We start from the raw sequence: 15,548 nt of genomic DNA, 5'->3' as shown, positions 1-15,548 counted from the left end.
CAGACCAGAGTATACAAGACATAAACATTTGAAACATACATTTGCACATTCAACGACCGACAAAGAATGGAGAAACAACAGGGTTTAAATACACAGGGTTGATGAGGACTAAACAACATACAGGTGAGAACAATGACTGAGTTCTGGCAGTGATGAGGGCAGGGAATTATGGGAAGTGTAGTTCATGACAGTTGACAAGTAAAACACAGGGTAGACAACAGGGGATCGTGACACCCAAACAGGGCATCCCAGCCACTTTAGTGATTTATTAGAGTTAATTTTGACCCTTTAATAAAAAGCTTTTCGAGCGATGTGGGCAGGAGGGCTTCATTACATTTATCTATGACTGGGAATGTTAAGGTTATTAAAAAGAATTGTATTCCAAAATTAAACTACCTGCTACAATCTCTCCCTATAGATTATTTCAAGCAATTTGATAGCATAGTGAATCCTTAATTTGGAATGTCCCAGATTACATTACAGTAAATTGCATAGGCCGACTGACAAAGGTGGGCTAGGCCTACCCGAGGTTTTGTTTTATTATTATGCATTTGGTCACATACATTTGGCTCATTGGTCGCTTCCACTTGAGAGAGCCCCTCCCTGGTTTTATATTAAACAGGAAGTTCTTGCTCCTATTTCACCATTGCAAAGCCTTTCGATCAAATTACCGGAGAAGTTAAGTTACACCCTGTTATCTCGCATTTGCATTTGGTATGGACAAAAGTGTCCAGAGTATTTAATTCTGACATTTAGTTAAATGTAGCCTTGAGCATATGGCTGAACCCAAAATTATGTATTAATAAATCCCCTTTCTGCTGGTCAGAGTGGATTGAGTGGGAGGTTAATACGCTCGGTGATCTAAATGAGAGTGGAGTGTTGAGATCCTTTGAAAATATGGCTTAACATTTTGGGATTCCCAGATCTCAGTTCTGTAGGTATTTACAGCTGCACCACCTGCTCTGTACTATTTTGGGAGGAGGAAAGGGAATAATGGGGGGCTAAATGTTGATTCTGTGAATATATATGTCCTTTTCTTTGTCAATTGTGTGAATCAATAAAAAGTGTTAATCGGAAAAATGCATGTCGAGACACCAGCGTTCTGTTTAATACGTTGCACTATGTCTAGATGGTTTTTAGCACAGGTGTCACAAAGATTTAACATATTGAACGAGTTCAGGTTGCAAAAAGGTGACTTTTACAATGTTTAACATTATTTCATCACTTGATAAATAGCATTTTTTCTTCTGCTCTAGTATGCTGAGGGGCCTCCGTGCCTTGTATGTTGACTGTTATAATACTAGTATGAATGTCGCCTATGATGCTTTCAAAAAATATAGACTCAGCATCAGAATATAAGCTCCAGGTGAATGTAATGTAAATAAAACTGGAATATATTAAAACTGTATACAACAATCGGTCAAAGTAATAATAATAATACTGTATGATATTATAATGACAAACTGGACAGCAATAAATAATTGTTGGGTTATAAGTTTAATAAATAACAACTGAATTTCAAAATGTTACTGGGTGAAGTAGTAGGTTTTGCACAAAAAATAAGTGTTTTGTAAAAATATATGCCTTTTTTCACTGTATTGTAGAAAAACATGAAAACGTGCATTAATTATCTTTAACTAGATTTTTATTTGATTAAAACTTTTTAATGTATGTGGCTACAACGGTTGATAGGATGAATTTAAAAATTATGATTTAAAATAAATTGTATGTAATTTAAGCAGAAATTTTCAAAATAGGGTCCTGGGTTGATCGGCTGCTTTATGGCCTCAGAAATCGTAAACCTGCCCCTGGGTGACAACTGTGTTTATGAACTGATAATCTGAAGTTTTTCTCGTGATTTTTGTGAAAAGAAGTAATAGCCATTGTTTTTGTAGTGCTTCAAGTGTTTATTTCACCAGGAAACTGCAGCGACACATGCAACGTGCAAGAATATACATAATAGGAGTCAAAAATATGGAAGCCTATATATACTGTATATCTAGGCCCGGTTTCAAAGCTTCACTGCTGCCGAGACACATACAGGATGGATTTCCATTTACGCCTGAAATGTGATGCTGTCACATGCGTTTTTGACCACATTCGTAAGTGTTTTTTGTGATCCGATCGCAAAACAGTTTAGACCCTGATTAGACCTGTATTAAGGGCTGACCACATGATCGGATCACCCAAAACGCATCTTAATACCAAGTAGAAACAGGCCCTAAATATTTTTTTCAAAACACAATGCTCTCTTCACCCGATCATATATTACCAAGATCCACAATATTAACAAATGTTCTTCACAAAAAACTTCTGTGGAGAGGAGAGGAAAGGTTGATCACGTCACCTTCATTCATGCTCATTCATTTCCTCGATCTGCGTCTTTCTCCTTTCATCTGTGAACTCCACAGATATCGCCTTCATTTGTCCTTCCTGTGTCCCTTTATCTTTTGCTCTCTTTCTCTTCCTTGCCTTTTTTCTGCCTTTGACCCTAACACTGAAAATGGCAGGGGCCCTAAAAAGACCAATGAATTCATCCATTTCTCGCTCTGAGACACACGCTCTCAGCATCTAACACAAGTGACACGCATACAAACAGCAGGCGTTAATTGGGTGACTTTGTGCACTGAAAGCCCTGGAGTGGGTGTGCTGGGAGAGAGTGATGTTAAATTTTATTCCCTTGTATCACTCGCTTATTCCCTTCATTTATTAAAAAAATAAATTAAAAGACAACAGCGGTCAGAGTGAGAGAAAGTTGCTCGTTTGGATTGGGATTGGGTTTGAACACTGAGTGCAAAGGGGAATTTTGTTGTGACTTGCTTTGACTGTTTATTCAGCATGATCACATGTGAAGTCAGCATGATCGCTCATGATGTTTCCGGTACCCTAGGATCGGTGACTGTATTCCGACGCGCTGACATGCAGCATTTTTATCAGACATGTTAAGGCCATTAAAACCTGACAATGGACATCTCGGAGGGCATTAACCCGCTTATACCATGGTCACTTGCCAAATAAAACATTTTTAAAACATTAGTTTATATTGTTAATTAGGCTAAATCTAGTTTTTACAAATAATAACTTGCCTGACGGTTTATTTAGCAACCGGATATATTTATAGTCCGCTCAGCTTGTAGAACCCTTCAGGTTCAAAAATTCATTTTTTTTTTTTTCATGAAACACAAAGGTAGGCATAGTTATTTTTTTATTACACATAAAACAATTAATCAAACAACAATCATACAAAAAAAACAATTAGTTCTGCGCTCCAGCGATTTGCGCTTATAGAGGGCAATAAATTAATCAGATCAAAGAGAGGGTCATTTGCCTACATGCTAGCTTTTTTATTTACAATTAATTTCAACGTTTCCATTTATAGTGCAATTTGAAAAAGTCAGCCAGTCAGACATAGGGGCCTTTGAAGGAGGATCCACAAAAGCTGGGTACTGCCCATGATGGGCACTTGATGCAGACAGTACGTTGCTCCAGCTTCGTCTCTCACGGACTGACGGAGCCCAGTAAGCCCGCAGACTGCTCTAGCATCGATGGCCTGTCACCGACATTATTTGACGGCTCTCCAGTCCAGCATCGGAGAGTCGACCTACAGCGGTGCTTCGGAGGCTGTGGTTAGTGTAGACCTTCGAAAGACCCACCACCTATGATAATACGATGATGATAATAATAGTTATAATTATAATAAAAGTAGGTCTACTAGGCCTAATAATACATTTATATTGACATAAATTGTAAATACATCTTCGCTGATCTTTTTCATCATGTTCCCGAGGTAGTGGATACCCATCGGCTCCCGGCTGTACCACACTTCGGAAGCGGATGTCACGGTGCGCTTCGGATGGTGGTAGAAAGCTTTTGCGTCAGATGGACATTTGGACACATAGGACGTGAAACTTTTTACCGGACACAGCGGATCCCCGGGTCTGGCAAACATAAAACCTCGGACGTTTTCCTTATCTGGGTCATTCGGATCGTTGTGGTTTTTGGTGTGCGGATTGTAAGCCAGGGTGACAAACTCAACCCCATCCTCATCTCTCTGGACTTTAAAAGACTGCATGGAGAGCTCCCGGTTGCCCTCCCTGCCACGTCGAGCCAAACACAGCTGGATGTCAAACCAGACTTTTCTGACCAGGCCAAGGGGCGTATCGGGAGACAGTACAGGTGAATTCTTTATGATTTCAAGATCAGACTCAGAAATACGTGGATGGTGAACGCTGGTATCTTTACCGCTTTTTCTGTAATGCTTAATTATTGCTTTAAACACAGCATTACAGGTCATGAATCTGGTGTCAGTTATAATATTGAATTCCCTTATATGGCGGTTGATACCAGCTCTCAGGCTCCTTAGGCTTGAAACGCTGTACTCTCCTCCTGCCTTGGTTGTCTGGACAGCTGCGTAAAACTCCCGCAGGGTCTCATTCAGAGCAGCAGCGGTGTAATTTTCAAAGCTGGAGTCCATTTCTTTTTGAACAATAAAGTCTCTGAGTGTATTTACTGCCCATTTCGTATTTTTTTTTCGTGTTGATCTCATCTTTTTCGTCTTCTATTTGATTCAATTCTCCCGGTGTTATCTCTTTGTGTCGTTTCTCCGTTTTATTTAAATTTTTTCTTTCTTCAGCAGCATCCCAGTCGTCAAAGTTGTCATATTCTCCATAAATGTTAAAAGAAATAACAAAGTCGCTCATTGTTGTATTAGTAGGCTATGTAATATCTAACTAACATTAGATGTTTGTTTTGATAGAGCAAATTGTTAACGGATACTTTGACTGCCTGTTGCTATGGTTACTCACAGCTGTTGTAGGCAGCGCATTTATTTATTAATTTCGAATGGTAAACAGGCAGTTTCACCAGAACTACTTTACTAGGTGTCCTCTATCACTTTTTAACGGACACCCTGCAGCCAATCAGAATCGAGTATTCACCCAGACCATGGTATAACTATAATTATATGCTTTTCTCTTAATTTTATAATGTCCTGTAAAGCTGAAAACAACTTGCTTCACTACTAGCTTTTGGCAATCTCTCCTGGACATAAATGGATCTCACACATGCCCATATGCCCTACAACACTTACCGCTTTGGCCAATGGGGTCAGTGCTTAAAAGTTTCAGTCAACGTATACCGAATTTTATGAAAGAAAAGACGGTCTACTCTTTCTGATTTCACTGTGAGATCAGGCTGGTTTATTTAACTAAAAATACAAGTGCACTACATGTATGTGTTACGACTGGCTGAGGTCAACAGGTTGTGTGTGTGCATGGTTTTGTGCAGAGGCAGTGTTTTTGTTAAAATATCGAAACATACTTAAAACAAGAAAAAATCATTTGTAAGCAGGATGGCCAAAGATACTGTAATAAAATAGGATGTTACATGGTTTAAGCATGTTCGATATGAGACAACACACTAGCGGACAGGTTTTCACTGATGAATATTGGAGGACCATTGAAGGATGCAATTAGCTGAAGAGGTCAAAGACACACACACACACACATGCACGCACGCACACACACACACACACACACACCTGTCTGTACGTCATCTCTCCCTCAATCCCAGAGATGAAGGACACTGCAGATAAAACTGCATCTCTATTGTCCCTGTTTTGTGCTTGTGACCTCCCTCTGCCTATTGTGTTTCAATCAGAGGTCCTCGTGAAAACGCACACAGCTGTTTGCCGCAAGCTTGAGCCGTGCTGACGTGGCCTCCATCCTTCTTCAAGCCATCTGGAAATGACACAGTTTCATTTGCCACGTCACTCAAAAATTGCAGTTTCCATCCCGTAATCCAGCATGCGATATAGGATCAGCAAGAGGATGCAGTTCTGTGTGGCTTGTCATTAACAGTCATACACAATAAGGTTTGACTTTGACCTTCAGAGTTACCTGTGAGTATGATGATGACATTGAGATGTGAGTCGGATGGTGGCGATGCAGCAGGGGGCACTTAATGGCATTTAAGAGGCATCTATTGAGTGGATAAAGGATTTGTAAAGGGGTTAAAGGGAAAGGAGGAGGCGAGAACCGGCTTAACAATATAAGTAATATTTAATTCAATAAAAAGACACATACAAACACACACACAGGGGATGGGCAGCTGCCCGTAAATCTCTCTCTCACTGTCGCACTGCCATCTCCAGTCGGCTCTTATCCCTCTCGGGCTAATCAGCCTATTTAGGGGCCGGGTGTTCGGAATCATGCCCCTCCGCACTGCCACATTACTCCCCCTTTCTCTCAGGCCGGAGGGGGGGTGTCACCCATCTGCTGGCAGGTCATCCCTGTCTACCTGGATCAGAGGACTCTAGGGAAAACTTTAAACTACCTAAATATAATTCAGTATCTCTGTTTATTTATGGTAACTATGAATTTAAAATTGATCTCTTCTAGATCTCCTCTATAATCTCTTTCTAAAGTTAGATAGGGCTGAGGTGGAATCTGTTTTTGTAGAGCTCTCTGGTGGAAAGAATGTTATTGTTGGAGACATTTATCAACCACCTGACTCAAAATCATAGATATGAATGAAAGTTTGGCCAGTACTCTTGACCAGATAAACAATGAGGATAAACGCTGTTACATTTTAGGAGACTTCAATATAAACCTTTTTTTTTTATAAATTAGATACCCTTACTAGGGATTTTCTTAACATTCTTTATATTAACACTCTTATACATAAATCTACACAAGCTAAAGGGAATTCAGCAACTCTTTGAGTGAAGGAATGAAATCTGGTGTCTTGTATTTAGACTTATCAGATAATTTTCCCATATTCCACTATTCTTTAAGGTTAGTAGAGTCAAACATATAAAGAAATTAAGTAAAAAATTATGCACAAAAGAATTATGAGCAAGTCAAATATTTCGAAATGTAAAGATATGCTAGCCAGTAATTCATGGGATGATCTATGGGATCATGGGAAAATATTGTTGATATTGCATATAAAAATTTTATGAGCGTTATCAGCTCTAGATTTAATGAATGTTTTCCAATTGGCAGTTCTGTTAAGAAATACAGTCACAACTTAAATAAGCCTTTGTTTACAGTTGGTTTACTGAAGTTGAGGAAAAAGAATAAATTGTATAGAAAATGTTTCAAATCCTACTCCTCTTATACACAGTGTTTATAAATCTTATGGAAATAAATCTATTAATTGACGATGATGATGTTAAAACCATGTGGAACGTAATGAATCAGAGCTACCCTCAATCTTTTTGGATGGGGAAAATTGTTTAAACAATCCATTTGATATAGCTAATACATTTTATGAATACTTTATTAATATTGGTTATGAATAAGTGTGCAACATTTCTGCTTGTCATGGAAATATATTAGATTATATACCAAGAATTTTTTCCAATTATCTCAAATTTTGAGCCTCCTGATATCCAAGAAATAAGTGATATTATTGATTCATTAAAAACATCTTAAACTGGTCACAACAATATTTCAGCATTCCTTGTCAAAAAGGTGAAACATCCTGGTTACTTCCGTAACCTCCGTTCCCTGATGGAGGGAACGAGACGTTGTGTCGATGAAGTCACACTAGGGGTCACTCTTGGGAGCTCGAGACACCTCTGATCTTTGATAAAAGGCCAATGGGAATTGGCGAATGGTATTTGCATTTGCCATTCCCCTGAACATACGGGTATAAAGGAGCTGGCGTGCGAACCGTTCATTCAGGTTTTGTGCTGAGGAGCCGAGAGAGAAGGTCCCGGCCATTTCAGCGGGTAGTGAACTGTGTGTAGAGTATGAAGGGGAATCATGGACTCATTGATTCTGAATACAAAGAACCCACTGTTAAAACTCCTCTAATCACTGAAATAGCGCCAGCTAGTCTGGGAAGTATAATGCGCTATTGACAGAGAATCCTCGTCCTTCTAAAACCCCCTACCCATGTGACACACTCCAAAACCTCGTGCTTTACCATGTGAGCAAGGCACGTGAAAAGTTGGCAACAGAATGTGTGTCTTTTATTTAAAACCTAGAAGGGTTTATTTTTAAGGAAATACGTTTAATCCCTGTATGTTTGTGTATGTCTGCTGTTAGATTAAACTAATTAAGATTGTTTTAGCTGTGTAGTTAAACTCTGAGGCCTGATATAAATGGTCTTAAAATATTTATTCACTTTTAAGTGTACCAAATACAAGTTTCCTAGTATCAAATTAAACCTTACGACTTGTCCTAGCTGAATATAAATATATGGTTACATTAAAATGTATTCTGCTATGTGTTACCATCTTTTGAGTGATTCAAACCACATCCAGGACTCTGTCATCAATTAAGGCAAATGACCAGCCTTGACAAGACAAAGGGAACCATCTTGCGCCAAAACGGAGGGGCCTCATTGGGTCATTCCTCCCAAAGGAGGTGTGACCTCCCTACCTTAAAAGTCCAGATCTGGTATTGAATCGGCCTCTTTTGCTGCTCCCTCTCTTCTGCTGAACATTTCAACTCTTTTTGCATCTTCACTTCCCGGCATCTCTTCTCTTCTGCACTCTTCCCCCGCTCTTCTGGACCTCTTCGGAACAACCCTTCAACTCTCTCCCCTCCCTAGGACTCCCCTGCAACTCTCCGGAACACCCGTCGACTCTTCAACAGTTACCCTCTAAGACGCTTCGAACTTCCAGCGAGCAACCCACGCCCTGGAGACACCGACAGGAAGCCCATCTCACGAACGCCACGAGGACACGACATACACGCAGTCTTGCTCAGTGACACACAAAGGTCCATTGTGCAAGTATTATTTCATCTGAATTCAAACGCGTTACAGTGTATAAATTCCGTGCTGGCTCTTAAAGGGTTAATTGTAGTAATAAGTTGGCTATCCTTATAATAATAATCTCTTTATTTTTCTTATTGCTTCTACTCTGTTTATCTTATGTTTCTATGTTAAATGTTTGTTTGTTAAGTGTAGTGATATATCCTAGTTCCTTGTATTAAACCCAATTATACGCTCGATTGTCTGTGTTTGTTGGTCATAAAGCAAAGCCTCTTTAATATGCAATCTAAAGCTACGAGCTGATATTATCAAGGTAAGTTAACGTGCCTTGATGAGTAGGCTTATAACTAAGAATAAACCTTCAAGAGAATTGGTCAAGAGTATTTAGCAAAGCGGTTCGCTGGACGAACTGACTGATTGCGGTAGCCTACGGGTCAATTCCATTAAGGTGTTATTAAAATTAATATAGCCTGTCTGCATATAATGTATATTCCTAATTAATTATAATTCGTTGTGTTTAATTATCTATATATGTTTGAAGCAGACTCTTGGACTATATAAGCCCTTTTTGGGGCGTTTTTGTATGTATTGTTATCTGGTTCAAACCGTATGATTAATCATTGATTATGATCATTTAAAATTAATTGTACATTCCCCAAACTTGACCTTGATACCCTACATGTGTTACGTTATGGCAGGAGGGACACAATGTCTCGCTCCCTCCATCAGGTTATGGAAGTAACCAGGATGCTCCCTTTCTGTCACTCACTCGATGTTGTGTCGATGGGGTCCCTACAAAAACACAAACAACTAGCTAGTTACGTGAAGTGGTGGTGTGAGACAGGCAGACTACTGTGTGCCTCGTAGCCAGCGCACCAGGCTGACACGTAACCTCACCTAACACTGTTATGAGTGTCGAACGGCGCTTTGGGGACAGGTCGACTGCCAAAAAATAGGGACAGGCCAGCCCAGTCGTGCCCTTTTTTTCCCTTTTTTTATTTTTCTCCCCAAAAAGAGTGAAAATTTGTGAACCGGCTGGTACCACCATTGTCCACGTCAGGGGAGTGGGAGGGGGGGGGGGGGTCACTCCAAAGGGGACGATACGGCAGAGACCACACCCCGCCTCTGCCCAAGGAAGAAGCAGTTTACCAACAGGGAAATGTTTTAGCGGAAGATATATGTTGCATGGGGTTACCTACAGGGAACCAGCACATGCGGAGCACCTACCCCTTACAGGGCTTAGTTATCACGTGTACTGAGCCGGTAGCGAGTTACTCCGCAAACCCGTCTGCCACAGGGCTAGGAGGAAGTCATCCAGGGAACACATTTGTGAACACTACTGGGACTCACCAGTGCATGTCTTCAGCTCAGCGGAGGTGAAAGGCACTATGCGCAAGCGATATACCCAGCCAACTGCCCCGGACTTACCTGTTCGTTCCTGCTAAGACACAGGATGATACAGGCTCAACCCGGAGATTGTAGAACCTTGCAAAGGTGTTGGGTGTTGCCCAGCCTGCTGCTCTGCAAATGTCTGTTAGAGAGGCACCACTGGTCAGGGCCCAGGAGGCCTCCACACTCCTAGTAGAATGGGCTTGTAGCCCTGCAGGAGGCAGCATGTGCTGGGCGTGATATGCCATAGCAATGGCATCAATGATCCAATGGGCGATCCTCTGCTTGGAGACAGAGCCAAATAGATGCGTAAAGCATGCACCAGACACAGCAACGACAAGGCTGACCTCTCTCATCTCTACCAGGATAAGTCAAAGGTGGACGTAGCCCGCCTGAGAGTCCGTGCCGTGACCTTCGTTGCTCGTAAGGCAAAGTCGTTTGCCAAGCGCAGCTCCTGCATCATTACCAGGGCGGAATTACCCTTGTGCAGCTCTTTCAGCACCTTGGCTTGGTGGACTTGCAGGAGAGCCATGGTGTGCAGGGCGGAGATGGCTTGTCCAGCGGCACCGTAGGCTTTGGCCATCAGGGACAACATAAACCGTATTTGAAATTAGCCAAAGTTATGCCAATATTTAAGGCAGATGATCCATGTTGTTTAAGTAACTATAGACCCATATCTGTTTTGCCATGTTTCTCAAAATATTATAAAATTATATACAAAAGGATTGTTTTTCATCTACATTCTTATTCAGTTCTTTACAAACAGCAGCATGCTTTTTGCTTCGCAAGAAATGCTAATCTTGCAGTTTTAACCAACAGTGAAGGAATATTTCTTACCAACTGCTAAATGTAACCTGCCCTGACCACAAATATATTTACAGAGAATGGAGTGGAGAGTAAAATGCATTGGTAACTTAAAAAAATTATAAATAATTTGTTTAGGCAAACATAGTTGTAGAAATAACATAGAAAGCTTTATGAGGGAGCTTATGTCTTACCAGCAGGAACAGAAAATTAACTGTAGCGAGCACATTAAAAGTGAATGGAGCAAAGACTATAATAACTATAAATTTTTTTATGTAGTTAACACGTTGAATGAATCATGCATTGTGAACCTTCACTGAGTTAAGTTGACTTAACATGACTTTGATATTGATGCAGATGCAGATGTGGGTTATGATGAACAGACAACATTGTCAACAGAAAGCCTAAGAGCCACAAACCATCCTCTAAATGCATTTGATGGATTTGATTTTGAACTTAGCTTATTTCAGATGGAAATCAGCTGCTGCCTTGAGGCGATGATTTTGACAGACTTGGTGAGGAACACGCTCCTTCCAGCACCAGGTCATGTATTCCGATTGCAGTAGATGCAGTGGATCGACTGAGGGAGGTTTCCTACATTATTGAGATATTGATGAAGATCTCTATTTGCTGATCGTTTACTCCCCATGTGTTTAATGCAGAATGTTTAGATGGAGCGGCGGCATCGTAGTGGACGGAAGGCGGGCTTCCCAAAATGTTATGTGAACTGGTTCACCTGTGGCCTAGAGAGATCGGAATTGGCATAGATGCCATTAATATATCTATTATCATTCCAAGAGGGTCACAATCCCACTGAGACGAAAATTGCAGAAGCGTGCTGCAGCGAAAGCAGGCTTCCCAAGATGTGAGGAGCTGCTGATCCTGGATAAAAGGCAATGGGCAAGTGACTAAATCCATGTCCAGAGCTGGATATTAAGCTCGTCGTGGAGCGAATCTGTCTCAAGGTCAGACATAGTGAGCTATAGAATGATTTTGCCATGTTGGCACACAGAAACAGCAATGTGCTAGATTGTAAGCAGACTTATAAAGCGATGGCTGACACATGATTGGCTAGGAGTTACCTAGATAATGGTGCAATGATGTACAGCTGCGAGTCTTCCCGCAAGAACTACGCTACGTTTACATGGAATGCCAAGAAACAGGAACACAGGAAACAATAAAAACAATACAATCAAAATAAGAGTTTTTATACATAAAAGACACCATTTACATTAAAGGCACTTTCAACAGGATTATTAATGTGTGCATGTGAGTGGGGAGAACCTGTTGGAAACCCTAACAGGTATGGGAGTGTAGTGATGTGTTGCCTTGCAGCTATCCTGCAGAGTCGTCACCTATTTCCCCTGATTCCCTTTAACTGCCAGAACCGGAGTCGCATTGGAAATAGTATATGATAGCTTCTCTTTCTCACTGACCTCCACTAGTGTTTGGATGCTTATCTCTAAATAATTTATCTTCAGGCTAGCTAACTCCTTTCGTTTGTTGCATTTAAAACCCTCACTGCTGATGTGTGCTCAACTACATCACACATCTGGGATTTTGGGCCTTTTATAATGCTTATTTTCATCATTTTATCATCATAGGCTGAATTACTGCTGCCATGTTTACTATAAAATGTACATAAACATCTATTAAAATGTAATTAAATTTTTAATAGAGCTGTGTTAATTGTGCCGGTCAAATAATTTTCACTTTTGTAAGGCACAAATATCTAAAATAATTCTCAATTACAAAGAAAGGAGGCATGACAATTACTTAATTTAAATACGGCTGGTACTTACTAGGTATTTACTAGATGGTGCCTGGTTAAACTGGATTGCAGGTGGTTAGTAAATATGCACTGTTTTTGCACTGAAGTACCACATGCAAAAATGGTCCAAATGTTTTGTGAATTCGTCCCTCTCACTTTCTCCATCTCTCACACATACACATGTGTCTGCCATTCCTGCTATCTTCCATTTCGCTTCTTTCCGCTATCGCTTCCAGCTGCAAGCAGGGCAGATTAATCCGGACTTCAAGGCTGGTGCCCCAAGATAAACATTGTATGGAGACCCATGTGATAAATACTGATTCCTGGCCACTGCGTCATTGCACACACACACACACACATACATGCACAGCACGTACATGCACAAACAAAATAGAAAAAGAATTGTTTAGAAAAACTAAACGAACAAAATAGTTAAAAAGAGTTAAAAAAATCACACAACCAATAAGACACACATATACAATGGCCCCATACTTAATGTATGAATTAAATTGTAATAGATAAGAAAATATCCTGCCAAGTGGTATCTGACTGCATCTCACTGATCCCAAGGTGTTTTTAGTGGATGTATAAAGTAATTTCCCCTCAAGTTCACTTTGATGCCCTAGCAGAGTAACCACAGGCATAGATTATTACATTAATTAAGAGGTAATGTACAGTCAACAAGTCATTCTTGCAAAATAAATCCCAGCAGGGCGATCAGCACCCTGATGCAAAAGATGGTTTATTTCGCAAAAATGGCCAGCTAACTATAAAGCGTCCCACTTATTACACGGCTATTAAGCAAATAATTTAATTGCACCCTTTTTGGAGCCACTGTATACAAACACACATGCATACACACATGCCCAGAGTGTTGTGCCAGTGTGGTGCCACTCAACCAGGAAAGAAGTGCTGTGAATCTGCTCAGCCATGTCCATGTGACTGTTCTAATTCAATATGGCACAGCACAACACAGCAGAGCTAAAGGTTAAAACCTTGTTGCCATTTTCATGGAAGGATACTAACCTAATACAGGCCAGAGGCGCACTCTCTGCTCAAATAGCTGCTTCCTGTTGAGCTTGTGTAGCACACGTGTCAAATAATATTGCACTTGTTACTAGTATTAACCATAGGCCAGTAGGTTCGACTATGGAGGTGTAATGAAGACAACACTGGTTAAATGGTAAAGTAAATCTTTGTATTTAAACAAACTATTAGAAATAATTGTTGATATTAAAAAAATAAAAATAAAAATAAATCAACAAATTGTGAGTTTTTTGCTCGATATCAAACCACAGTTATATGGATTCAATTCAATTCACAATCAATTAACAATTTCACTTGACTCAGTTGTTTGTTCGATTAGTTGGGTGCACCCTCTAGGCTATAAGGATATCCTAGAATACTACACTTTCAATATCAATATCAAATACGACCCCATAAACATTTACAAATGGTCACAATTGTAAATTTGACAGCTCACTGAATCACATGCAAAAATAACTCATCCGAATTGAACAAGATGCATACAACAGTTCAGAGAAAACAGTTAAATGAATCAGTTCAAAAGACTTGTTTGAACTAATCAGTTCAAAAGGGTTGAATTCGAAAAGTTCAGTTCAAGTTCGTTAGAGGATCCGATTCAAAAGATCCGATTCAAAAGACTCGGTTCACTGATTCAGTTCGAGAATCCAAAGTTCCTTAGAACCATGGAAAAATGATTCTATAGTCCAAAGGGAAAAAAATCGGTTGTGCAGGGAAATAAAATACTCTGAGCAGTCTTGCAAAAACGAAACTCAGTCCTGTTTAAAAAACTAGCAGGCAATCAGAACTCTCCTACCCAATTCCACAGGTGTTCGTTTGAAACTCAAATCTTGCATCGTTCAATGTTCATCTCGCTGGGAAGGCTCGCCATCTTGGGTTGTCACGCTGAAATGAACGCAGTTCCAGCATAGTACAAAAAACCCGACCTGCATATGTAACAGGCAGTATTTAATTCACAATAACACATTAGATTCAGTGCGTTTAGGTTAACAACAGAAAATAGTAGCACTTGTTATCCTGTTGAATATATTGTGCTGCACTTCCATCGTAATTCGACAGCTTAGATAATATTATGCAACTTCAACAAGGAAAATCACTCGTTCAATATGATCAACAACAAAATATGAACATTACTGAACTCATATACACATATTCTTACCATTACATTACTTTTTGCATCAGATCGTTAAACATCAGATCATATCAGCATTTCATGCTGACAAAGAAATACGATTTCACTCTCTCTCAATTTAACACATCTGTACACAATTATTTGCATTTATGAAAGTTTACACATTTCAAAATGTGTACTCACCAAATCCAAAGAACATAGATTATATAAATGTCTCTTTTTCAATCATCTCTGACGATCTTAACTCTTACAATCAAAGTTATGCTGCTGCTCGTCTCACAGTAACGCAGATAAGTAAAATGGCTTCCCCATACAGCAACTAACGTGGTGGGGCGGGACATCAACATAAATCTCACGCAATTGGACAATCATTAAGATGTCAATCATCACACTGACATGCATTTCTTTTTCCCGATTTTTTATAATTTTTCTTACACTCTTTACTAATTTCTGGTTAGTTTTAACAACTCTTTATTTAATTCCTTTTTAGAATTCATTCAGTAAAATTATACAGGGTTACATTCTCCCTCTTAAAGATAAGCAAGTCTCTTTGCGTTTTGTCCTTTACTTGACCCTTCAGTAACTCTAGGGCAGCACTCAATCAGTTATAGGTAAATCAGCAAGACTCATTGAATTAACCACTGCCTCACTCAATGACTGGAACAAGTTTTGGACTACTGA

Source organism: Xyrauchen texanus, chromosome 45 (assembly GCF_025860055.1).
Source record: "Xyrauchen texanus isolate HMW12.3.18 chromosome 45, RBS_HiC_50CHRs, whole genome shotgun sequence".
Classification (NCBI taxonomy): Eukaryota; Metazoa; Chordata; class Actinopteri; order Cypriniformes; family Catostomidae; genus Xyrauchen; species Xyrauchen texanus.
Note: the sequence above shows the minus strand (reverse complement) of the source record.